The sequence below is a fragment of the Ctenocephalides felis genome, unplaced genomic scaffold (assembly GCF_003426905.1).
Source record: "Ctenocephalides felis isolate EL2017-DRISC unplaced genomic scaffold, ASM342690v1 CF-g0.4_SCAFFOLD_02382, whole genome shotgun sequence".
Classification (NCBI taxonomy): Eukaryota; Metazoa; Arthropoda; class Insecta; order Siphonaptera; family Pulicidae; genus Ctenocephalides; species Ctenocephalides felis.
The window spans coordinates 209,073-219,824 of record NW_020538536.1 but is presented as its reverse complement, the minus strand read 5'-3'; the positions used below and the strand labels follow the sequence as shown (position 1 = coordinate 219,824).

The following is a 10,752-nucleotide window of genomic DNA, read 5'->3' as shown; positions in this document are numbered from 1 at the left end:
AAGTTCAGTTAGACTTGGACCAAAAATTGTTATCAATGAGAGTATGGTTCCGTGAAGACGACGTCTAGGTTTCCGTCAATATATACCAGGCAAGCGACACAAGTTTGGCATAAAATTGAACAAATTATGTTTACTGGAAGGCTACACATAATATGTCGAAATTTATGCCGGTAAAAACAGTACAGTAATCAAAATATGTCATTCTCAAGATGTGGTAATGAAATTACGTAATGGTTTGTTATTTGAGGGGCGCACACTATTTATTGATAGTTTTTACACTAGTGTCGCTTTAGGTCAACATCTATTGGATAATACAACATTTATGTGTGGTACAGTAAAAATTACAAGAAAAAACTTGCCACGCTAGGCTAAACACAAACAAAAACGTGGTGAATCGATAAGCTTGGAAAATCGCAGCAAAATAAAAAAAATTAAATGAACAGATAAAATACCAGTATGCATGCTGACAACTTCGAACGATCATCAATGTGAATTTATACAAGCAACAAATGGTAAAATAAAGCCCGACTCTGTAAAAGTATGAATGCGGAATGTTTATAAATAAAATTATGATTAGAGAAATCTATAAACATGAAGTTTCGGATAATATGTTTTACTTATAATTTAATAAATATTTTGAAAAAATCTTTAACGAAGAAAATATCACATATTTTGTATAATATGAATCACTCCATAAAATATTTAAACAAAATGTGTTTTTATGCAGATTTTCTGTAAATAAACTAACAGCAAGTTATATCACTTTGGCATTAAATAATATTCATTTATATAAATTTTAATGTCTAAAATGTAATAGTGTATATCGGCTCATGTAAAGTTTTACAACCAGCAAGAGTGGCTTTAAAATTGTATTACATAAAAGGGATGAAAGCTCTTTACGTTACTGTATAGAATTCTATATGTAAAATTGTATATTTCACACAAAGTATAGGGTTCTTGTATGCGGAGTCTTCATCACTTCCATTAGTACTACTAATGGATCTACTCGACTTCTCAGCTATGGAATTCTCAACTTCATTATTAAGATAACGTCTTCTTGGCTTCATTAGAAATTGCACTCTGCCTACTTGCACTTAGGTTAAGAAAATGCTTACCTCCTTCGCGTTTGTTTCGGATAGGCGCCATTTTAACACTTTTAAACAAAAATTAAACGTAATGCCTCGAATAAACTGATGTTCTTGGGCTTGAGATCTAATTCAAAAAAAAGAGTTAAAATTGCTTTTTAATTAATCAACGCCATATTTATTATTTGGTATTGCCGTAAATGTGTTTTTGCATTTGACAATCACAGTATGATGGCGGGACTTTTGAAAGCAAGTAAACGAAAGTTCGATTTTCTTCTAGAAATTGTTGCTAATTCTAGTTTTGGTTTATTTGAAAATAAAATATATATTTCAAAATATATTTTATTATGTGTTATTGCAATATTAAAACAAAGGATAAATTTATAACATTATAATAAAATGTATGAAGTGAAGTTTGCGATATATACCGGAAAGTTGTTGGATGGCGTTAAGTTTTAAAGACTTGTTAGTAAACAAAAAGTGGGGCTAAACATGGAGTGTCGTGTAATAATAATAAATGTGCTTTTTTGTGAAGTTCATTTTGTGTCAGTTGTTGTAAGGGTTGTTATTTGCTATATTGTAAGTTATTCGTCAAACTCGAAGAAAATGGCTCCTCCGTAAGTAAATCATTTATTTATTGACATAGGCATTGTTTTTTTGTAGCTTTATGAAACCATATGCCGTGGTGCACATGGGTAAACATCCTTCGGAGATACCGACTAATTGGTTGATAATCGAGGGTAATGATACCGATTGTATCAAGAAAGCGTGGTGGCCACCTAGGCGCATAAAAAATGTTTCCTTGCTCATGAAGCGAAGGGCTGCCGTACATCCGGATTGGAAATACAGAGCGGTGAAATTCCATGGTTTTTATGGTAATGATAAAGTTTTGAATATGCTCCGAAGTGTTTAGTGGTAATGTTACACATATTTGTTTCAGATACATATGAATCAGCGAGGAGACATGCGAAGGACCTGGATTATACGTCAAATGAAGAAATTGAGAAGAAATTGGGTAGAGGACAGAGAAAGAGAAAGGTGGTTGCTTGTTCTTCGGATATCAATGATTCCGATTATGAAGGTATTACACTAACAATGAAATTTAACTAACATTGTCAATTCAATGTCAGTGCCAGTGATGGTTTCAATTTAAAATTTGTTAAACAAAATTTCGGAGTCAGTGTGCCAGGTAAAGTAAACATTAAATTTTCAAATGCAATCAAAATATAAATTTCTAATTATTTACTGCTTCAAACAGCATTCTGCAAGGAGGAAGCTTCAGGATCTACAGGGCAAGAGGATTTGGTGTGTGCCGAGGAGGAGGATTTGGCCTATGCAGAGGAGGAGGATTTGGCGTATGCAGAGGAGGAGGATTTGGCGTATGCAGAGGAGGAGGATTTGGCGTATGCTGAAGAGGAGTATTTGATGTATGTGGAGGAGGAGGCTTTAGGCTCTGCGGGACAGGATGCTTTGGGGTTTACAGGGCAGGAGGCAGATATCACTATGGCTGTTGCATCTGGAGGCGAGGAGGAAGACCTCCATACAGAAGAGGGAGCATCAGTGGAGCCGGTTGGGAAAACAAATTTCTCAGCTAGGAATGATGGTTAGTTTAATATTGCACATTTGATAAAATATATTAATAAGCTGATATTACAGAAATAATAATACAAATGTTAATGAGGATAGACAAGGGCATGATCCTGATGAACAGTAATTTAGCTTGTATCTTAAAAAGCATTAAAAAAGACAAGAATATCATATCTTTTGATCTGACAAAAGAAAATGAACTTAATAACCTTTTGCCAGTAAAAAGTATAGGAGAATTAAAGTTGCTAGAGGAGCGGCTTAAAACCGATATTAAATTATGCCCAGAATTTGTAAGTTTCGTACTATAAATGCCTACTTCTTATGTCCATATTATTGCTTATATTAATTTAATGTTAAAGATTATTTCAGAAAACCCTTATATTGAGATTAGGGGGAGACCCTGCTATACGCATAATTAGTTTTTGTAGGAAAACTTTTACCAATGAAGTTGGCATGAAGTGTTCATGGTTTGGCTATGTGGCTATATGTGCCACTTCATGAAACAAGAATAATTGTATTACTTAGAGGTAAGTAATTATCTGTCTCTCTCTCTCTCTCTCTCTCTCTATATATATATATATATATATATATATATATATATATATATATATATATAATCATTATAATAACTTATATTTGAAACAGATGTTCTATTTGAGATCTACCCCAAATTATCAGACGAAGTTTTGAAACATTATGTATCTACTTGGTTAAGATATGCCCGGCAAAGATATGAGAGGTCTTCACTACCGCGAAGAAAAAATATTTTATTAGACGTATAAAACATTTAAATATATATATATATATATATATATATATATATATATATATATATATACAAAATTATTAATCTACTCGTTATATTCTTGCATTACAGATTTTATAATTTTTCAGGAGTAACATTATCTCAGCATAAATATATAGTCGTTTATGCCAAAAAATGTCTTACTGGAAATGGTTTGATCATTATTTGTCACCTGTTTACTAAATTGTTCAATATTACTCAATGTAAATCTTAGATAGTACTATTAAAAATTAAGTTCTTTGTAAATTTATAACTTAATTCATAAATTGATATGGAAACTTTGTAAACATAACAGAATTAAATAAAATAAAATTAAATTTGTAACGATATTACATAATAAATATTTATTTTCTGAATAAATGGACTATTAGTCAATTAAATATTCTAAAGCATTAATTTATGCATGTACGGCTCCAGAAAAGAATATTGGATTAATATACACAATTACGTTGTTTTCATGTTTTGTCAACATCAGTTCAACATGCTATTAAATGTGTTAAAAAAATCACAAATGTCGCGACAAAAATCGCAAATGTAACATCACTTGGCGCTCGTTTAACGTTCTATGCGACAAAAACGACTGCGGCGTGGCGATATCAGCAGGAGGGGCGATGTTGTTTTCATATTGTTTAGATGTAATTTTGTTTACTGGGAATTAATGCTTTTTTTGAATTTCAGAGATACCATTGGCCAATCAATTCGTTCAGATAAAATTTACGACGTCCTTCTAAATCAATTCTCGAAAAATGTAAATTATTTAAACCAAATGATCGTTTGTGCCGCAGAAAATTGGAAAGAATAATGACAAAGATTCAGTTGAGTTTCTGGGTTGGAACTCGAACCCAAGACTATAGGAGTATTGAATTTATAATCAATGTTTTTTTTGAAACAACAGAGATCCTGACCAAGCAAAGGTAAATATGCAGCATGGATTGGAACTTAAATCCAAGGCTATAGAAGACTAGCAAAAATTGTTGAAGTTCAATATCACAAGAACGGGACTGATTGTATCACTGGTGGCAACCAACCATGGCTTTGATGATATGTTATGTTTCTTACCTCAAAAACATTAATGGGAATAATAGAATGCAGCACTAGGCATTTTGTATTTTATTCAATCTATGTATGCGCGGATGCTCTATGAATGCGATTTATTTGTTTGGTCAACTGAGAGTATGCATAAAAATAACAGTGCTGTAGTGTACAACAAACTGTAATTTTAATAAGTTATTCTGTTTCTATATGTAAAGATAAAGCGCTTCCCCTAAATCCCATACCAAAGCTGAAATGTGTTTAGTAATGATGCAATACGGTATTACTTATCTTTGAAAATAAAATATCAATATTTTTCTTCCAGAAGAATTTAGGTACGCATAAATACATATTTATATTTATGTTCACATATGCAAGATTAAGTATCATTCATTGATTTTCACTATTAAAATCATTTTCAATTATTACATGAAAAATTAAAACACAGTTAAAATTATTATACAGGTCACATACTAGCATTATTTCACATACTTAAATTTTTAAATTTAATTTTAGTTCCACTGAATGAAGGCATAAAGACGAAAACTGAAATTTTTGAAGATGTTCATGATTTTATTGATGATATCACGTATCTATATATATAAAAATGTTCATTGATTATTTCATTGATTGTTTGAATAGAAGATAGCAATTTGTATTTGGAATTGATGTTATTGTCACCAGGGTAATTTAATAATAAATTTTGTGATTAAAAAATATTGCAATGTTAAATACAAGTGCACTACTTAATTTATAGAGAAAAACAATTTGCCAGCATTGTTAACATAGGATAAGTTCCCAAGCTCAGCCAATAATGATTTATGGGTTTCATTCTGGTGGCGACCAACAAGTATTAAATATCAAGTTCAAATTTGATAATGTTTTGTTTTGAAACATTTAAAGAAATCATTATTATAAACTTATTACAATGAGTATCTGTTAATGCACTTCAATTTCAATTCCAAGTTCCATTTGATTTGAAGATAGATCAATCTCGGTAAAGACCAGACTCAGCCCTCGATAAATACCTCAGCTAGATTAGTTGTGCACTCAATGGAGCATCTATTATAATTTTTAAAAATTCAGCCAATTTATTTATATGTGTGTGCGTTAATATTATAAATATATATAAAGTAATGAAAAAATAAAAATATTCAATGACAGCTTCCGCTAAATTCTATAGCACCAAACAAATTTTTCCTAAAACAATTTTTACAGTGCAAAAGTATGTCTTTAATTGAAAATATTTTCATAAATGTGTCAGGTATCAAAAATTTGAAAGGTCATTGAGAAAATGTGTTGTTTTTGTTAATATTAATTTTATGGGGTGACCAGAAAGCAAAGTACCATCTTATCATAATGTTCATGTGAGGTCTACTTTTTAACATGAGAAAATATAAAATTGTTCTAAAATTAAAAATTGAGGATAGTAAAATGACAAACAAATAAGAGAATTATACCAAGAAACATGAACAATGCTATATAAGTTTAATCTGTTCCATATTAAGTTAATATCAAATTTAATAATTGAAATTATCGACAGCGTGTCATCAATAAAATGAACCATATTTTGAACTAACAGCTAAACTCATGATTATACAGACAACATTTGCTGATAACTGTTAATAAATATATAGACATACTTTTTACTTGCAAGATCCGACAATAAAAGCAGATCAAACATCTAGAATTCCATTAATGGAATTCTGGCAGCATGTGCCTTTAAGTGTTTCGTAAAACATATTTGCTATTACTAAGTATTTTTGATAATACTAATCAGGATTATATCCATCGCAATAAAAAAACTTGCAAGTACTTACTTGGTAAAAATTATTACTCAGTGCACCTTGCATGGCTATAAAATGTAGGAAGATTTTGTTCGGCAAAACTTTTGCATGGCTCTCCCTTATTATTGAATAAAATTTCTTCACCGACACCTGAAAGTAAAGAATATTATAGTAATTCATATATAGAAATAAAAATAATAATTTAAAATAGCATCAAAAGGAAAGAAAATTAATGTCAACTACAGTGTTAAAATAGAATATGCATCATTAGTCATAGCGTTTCTATGAGATTGGAAATGATATCAATATATAAAGTACGTGCGTATGTACATAATAATCATAAATAAAACAAACATTGTGTTTTATATTAAATCAACAGCGTGTTGCAACAAAAGCATGGAAAGCACGAGCATTTTTAACGAATATTTCACATATAAAATCACATCGAATACGAGATAGAATGCTGTCAAATTCTTTGTTTTTGTTTCACGTATTGAATTAACAATTCATCAAAATACTAACCAGAAATCTGCAAACAATTTTATCGCCAATTTATGCTATTTGATTATTCTTCTATTCTTATTAGTCTACCAAAGCACTGAATTTGAATAAAATAGAAATAAACACTAAAACACAAAAACATTGAAACTAATGCGCAGCACGAAGCAACTAATGAACACACAGAACACGTGACTTGAACACGACCACAGATTAATAGATGCACTCACTCGACTAGACGCAGGTCTGCCAACGGAGGCAAAATGTCAATGGCGCCAGATTCAAGTTCATCTTTTGCGGAGTGAAATGCTAGTACAGAAATCTCTCCTTGCATTATATTGAGCTTGGCTAATATAATATGTCGACAATTGTAAATCTGTAAATAGTGTTTATATTAAAATAAATTATATTTTTTAACTTCCCGTAGGGTAGTTTTGAAGGTTTCTGAATATTTTGGCATACCTCAGAAAAAATCGATGTTTGTGTATATGTATGGATACAATTTTTCGCCCACGTTTTCGAGCGCACGGATCAACCGATTTGAATGGTTCAAAAACATACGATTCCTATTGTTAGAGAGATGTGCTGATTAGTTTTTGGCAAAGGCAGATCCAGCCGTTTCTGAGATACCGAGCTAAATGTTTGAAAAATAACAGTTTTTGAGAGAAATAAACATCCAAATTAAATGATTCAAAAAGCTTTTTGCATGTGTTGACGCAACGATCGTTTTGGAAAAAAACGTCGATTTACATTTACGGCACTGATGGCACAAAATCTGTTCACACACACAAACCTACTTTTTCCAAATTGGGTCGCATTCGATATAGAATGGCTAGAAATGTCGAGAAAACATAAAATCGTCGAGAATCGGATTTTTTGATGAAAACAAACTTCTCCTTCGGGAAGTTAATAATCGAGTAATGTTTAGAATGAATTTAGAACAGTATCATTTTATTTGATGTTGATTATTGTGCTGATTACCACTTAGATCCATACTTGAATAAAATACTTATTAAATCAATTACATTGGTGTTCTTGACCAGATTCATTGCCCAGTGCAGTATCCTTAAATCCTTCGTATTAATATATCATTTGAGAAATAATAACAATAACAATAAATATCTTCTATTTTTATTTCTGTAACTTATATATTGTAAATACAAGTTTAGAAGCAATAGTTTTCTCTAAATCCAACAACTCATTTGGGGTTCGCAATGAAGAATTTAATTATTGAGTCCGCCGTAATCGCCGACGATTCACATACTAGTTCTGAATTCATTTCAGAACAGTTACGTAAACAATCTGCAAATTTAACTAGTGCATCAACAAACTTAATAATTAATACTCCCATACAGTCAACAAGTGTAATGAAAGTTGAAGCGGAATCTAGCAATTCGAATAAAAACAAATGACATTGTTTTCATTTACTACTGAATTTTTATCATTAGTTTGATTTGAATTTGCCTCTTCAATTAAATCTGCTATTAACTTTTTATTTATACTTTCCGGTCTGTCATTTATTAAATTATTACTAGTCATTATATTATCCAGGGGCGTAACTACCGCCGTATCAAAAATACGGGGCCTCCGAGCCAGGAGGGCCCCTAACAAGCACAATCAGAAAGCAAAACAATATTTAAAAAATGAATAATTTTACCGTAGTTTGCATTTACTTTTATTATCGAGCCTTATTGAACTTCAACGTGTAAGCTAACGTTTTAAGAGAATTGAAATTTGCTGCAATATTTCTGCAAGCTCTAGCAATCAATTTATTCAATAAAGTTTTTGCACATTTGATAAGCTAATATTCTTGTCAACAAATCTACAAAACTAATCCAGATGGATTGCAATAACTATTTCAAAGAACAAAAGACAAAAGATAATGAAGCGTTATTATGACGAGTTATTGCAAGTTATTATGATGAGTTATCACAAGATGAGAGAATTTTGGACCTGTAATTTCACAAACCAAACAAAGATTTCAAAAAAATTGCGAAGTAAATAGTAACATTTGTCTTTTTGAAATGGTGAATTAATAAACGTTTCCAAAAATCTGTCGACTGAATTACTGTAAAGAAATACTATAAAAAAATCTCATAAGATCATGACCAATTGATGGCTCTAAAAATAGGTTTGAATTTAAAAATCTAAGAAATGTGATGGTTGCATCCAGTTTTTCAACGAAATAACAACGTGCATTTTTATCTTGGCTCCTCCAATTAAAATCGCAACTGCTAGAAGAAATGTTTAAAAATGAAACTAATCGTTTGAAATTGACCTGTACGTTCTTAGTGACAGATTCTTTATATAATTTAAAGATCATTAAATAATTTAATTTTTCAAAGAAAATCAAAGAAAGTGAATATATATCTGGAAACATTTGTGAAAAATTCAGAAAATGAGAGAAAATGAGATACATAAATAATAAGAATAATAAATAGATATTCTTTGAATTTTATGAATTTTTATATTTTGTAAAAAAAAATCTTTTTGAGGGAGCCCCCCAAACAAATTCTAATACCGGGCCCCGCCAAGGCTCGCTACGCCCCTGATTTGAGCGCAGTGTTCACTTATAGAGCAATTGTTATATTTTGTTGATAGATGTTTATGAAATGATCCATGGGCGTTTAAAATCATCTCAATTATTCAATTATCTGATTCAAAATCTTTTGTTATAATTTAAAAAGTACAAAACATTTGCTTCAGTTTTAGGTGAAAATAATATAAAAAATGGATGCATTTTGCTCTTTGAAACCTGCCCATCTATCTGGGTTGATCAGAGGCCAAGAAACATGAGTACATATCTAATAATTAATATCTAACAATCTAATATCTTACAATACTGTTTTATAAAATAATTGAAACTTTTACCCGATGTTGTTTCATTAGGACTGCCTGCAAACATGTGCGCCCGAATCTTTTGAATACTCCAATTGTTTCTATCTTCTGTCAAAGACAACTTCTTCGGATATATATCATCTGACCAAAGACTTGGATCAAGCAACTTCTTAAAAACTAGAAAATAGATAATTAAGTTGTTTATTTAAGTTAAATATATTTATACATATGGGGCGTCTGTTTTTAAGGATTTTTGCGCTATTTGTGATGCTCAATGTAAATTTATTCATGTTGGTTCTGTACATGACGCACGAGTATTACGTCTAACAAAAGTGAATAATTACCTCAACGATAAACATAAATTCCCGAACGAATCTCATGTAGTCGGTGATGCAGCTTACCCTCTTTACAAACATTTACTTACACCATATCGAAATAATTTCAGAACACGCAGATGAGCATACTAGAGAGCTGATGGAGAGAATAACCGAAGCCTGTGATATCAGTATGACTCGTAAGCATGGCATGAATCAAAGGCAATCTGTGCACTGGTGGACTGAAGAAATCAGCTCTCTTCGTAAAGAGTGCCTAAAGAAAAGAAGGATCTCTCAGCGAGAATATAGTCTTACTAATTCTGCACAACTGGTAGTGGAATATAAACTAGCACGTCGGCAACTAAATAAAGCTATCAAAAATAGTAAAGGTAGGTTCTGGAAAGAACTTCTGGATAAAGTCGAGGAAAACCCATGAGAAAGACCTTATAAGACTGTAATGTCTCGCCTCAAAAGCCAGCCAATACCTTCACCGACTTGCCCACGACTATTGAATAAAATAGTAACTACTTTGTTTCCACGACAACCCAATTTAAACTACCAGGTAACACAGGTTGGACTGAATGATATTCCACCTATAACACTGCAAGAACTGATGGAAGCTTGTCATCGCGTTGGAAATAGTAAGGCACCGGGTTTAGATGGAATTCCTAATATTGCCTTAAAAATATCAATTATGACATCTCCGACAATGTTTCTTAATGCATATAATACATGCCTAAAACAAGGGGTTTTTCCGCGAAAATGGAAACAGCAAAGATTAGAGCTTATTCCCAAAGGAAAAAAAA

At 31.3% G+C, this 10,752-nt stretch overlaps 1 long non-coding RNA gene across 1 annotated transcript; it reads right to left on the bottom strand.

The window, feature by feature from the left end:
* Positions 1-5,147: 5,147 nt before the first annotated feature.
* LOC113380801 lies at positions 5,148-6,968 on the bottom strand. The gene is made up of 3 exons (XR_003367479.1): positions 6,819-6,968; positions 6,330-6,446; positions 5,148-5,571 (listed from the first exon to the last, which is right to left on the bottom strand). It is a non-coding gene; the product is annotated as an uncharacterized LOC113380801 (long non-coding RNA).
* Between the last annotated feature and the right edge of the window lie 3,784 nt (positions 6,969-10,752).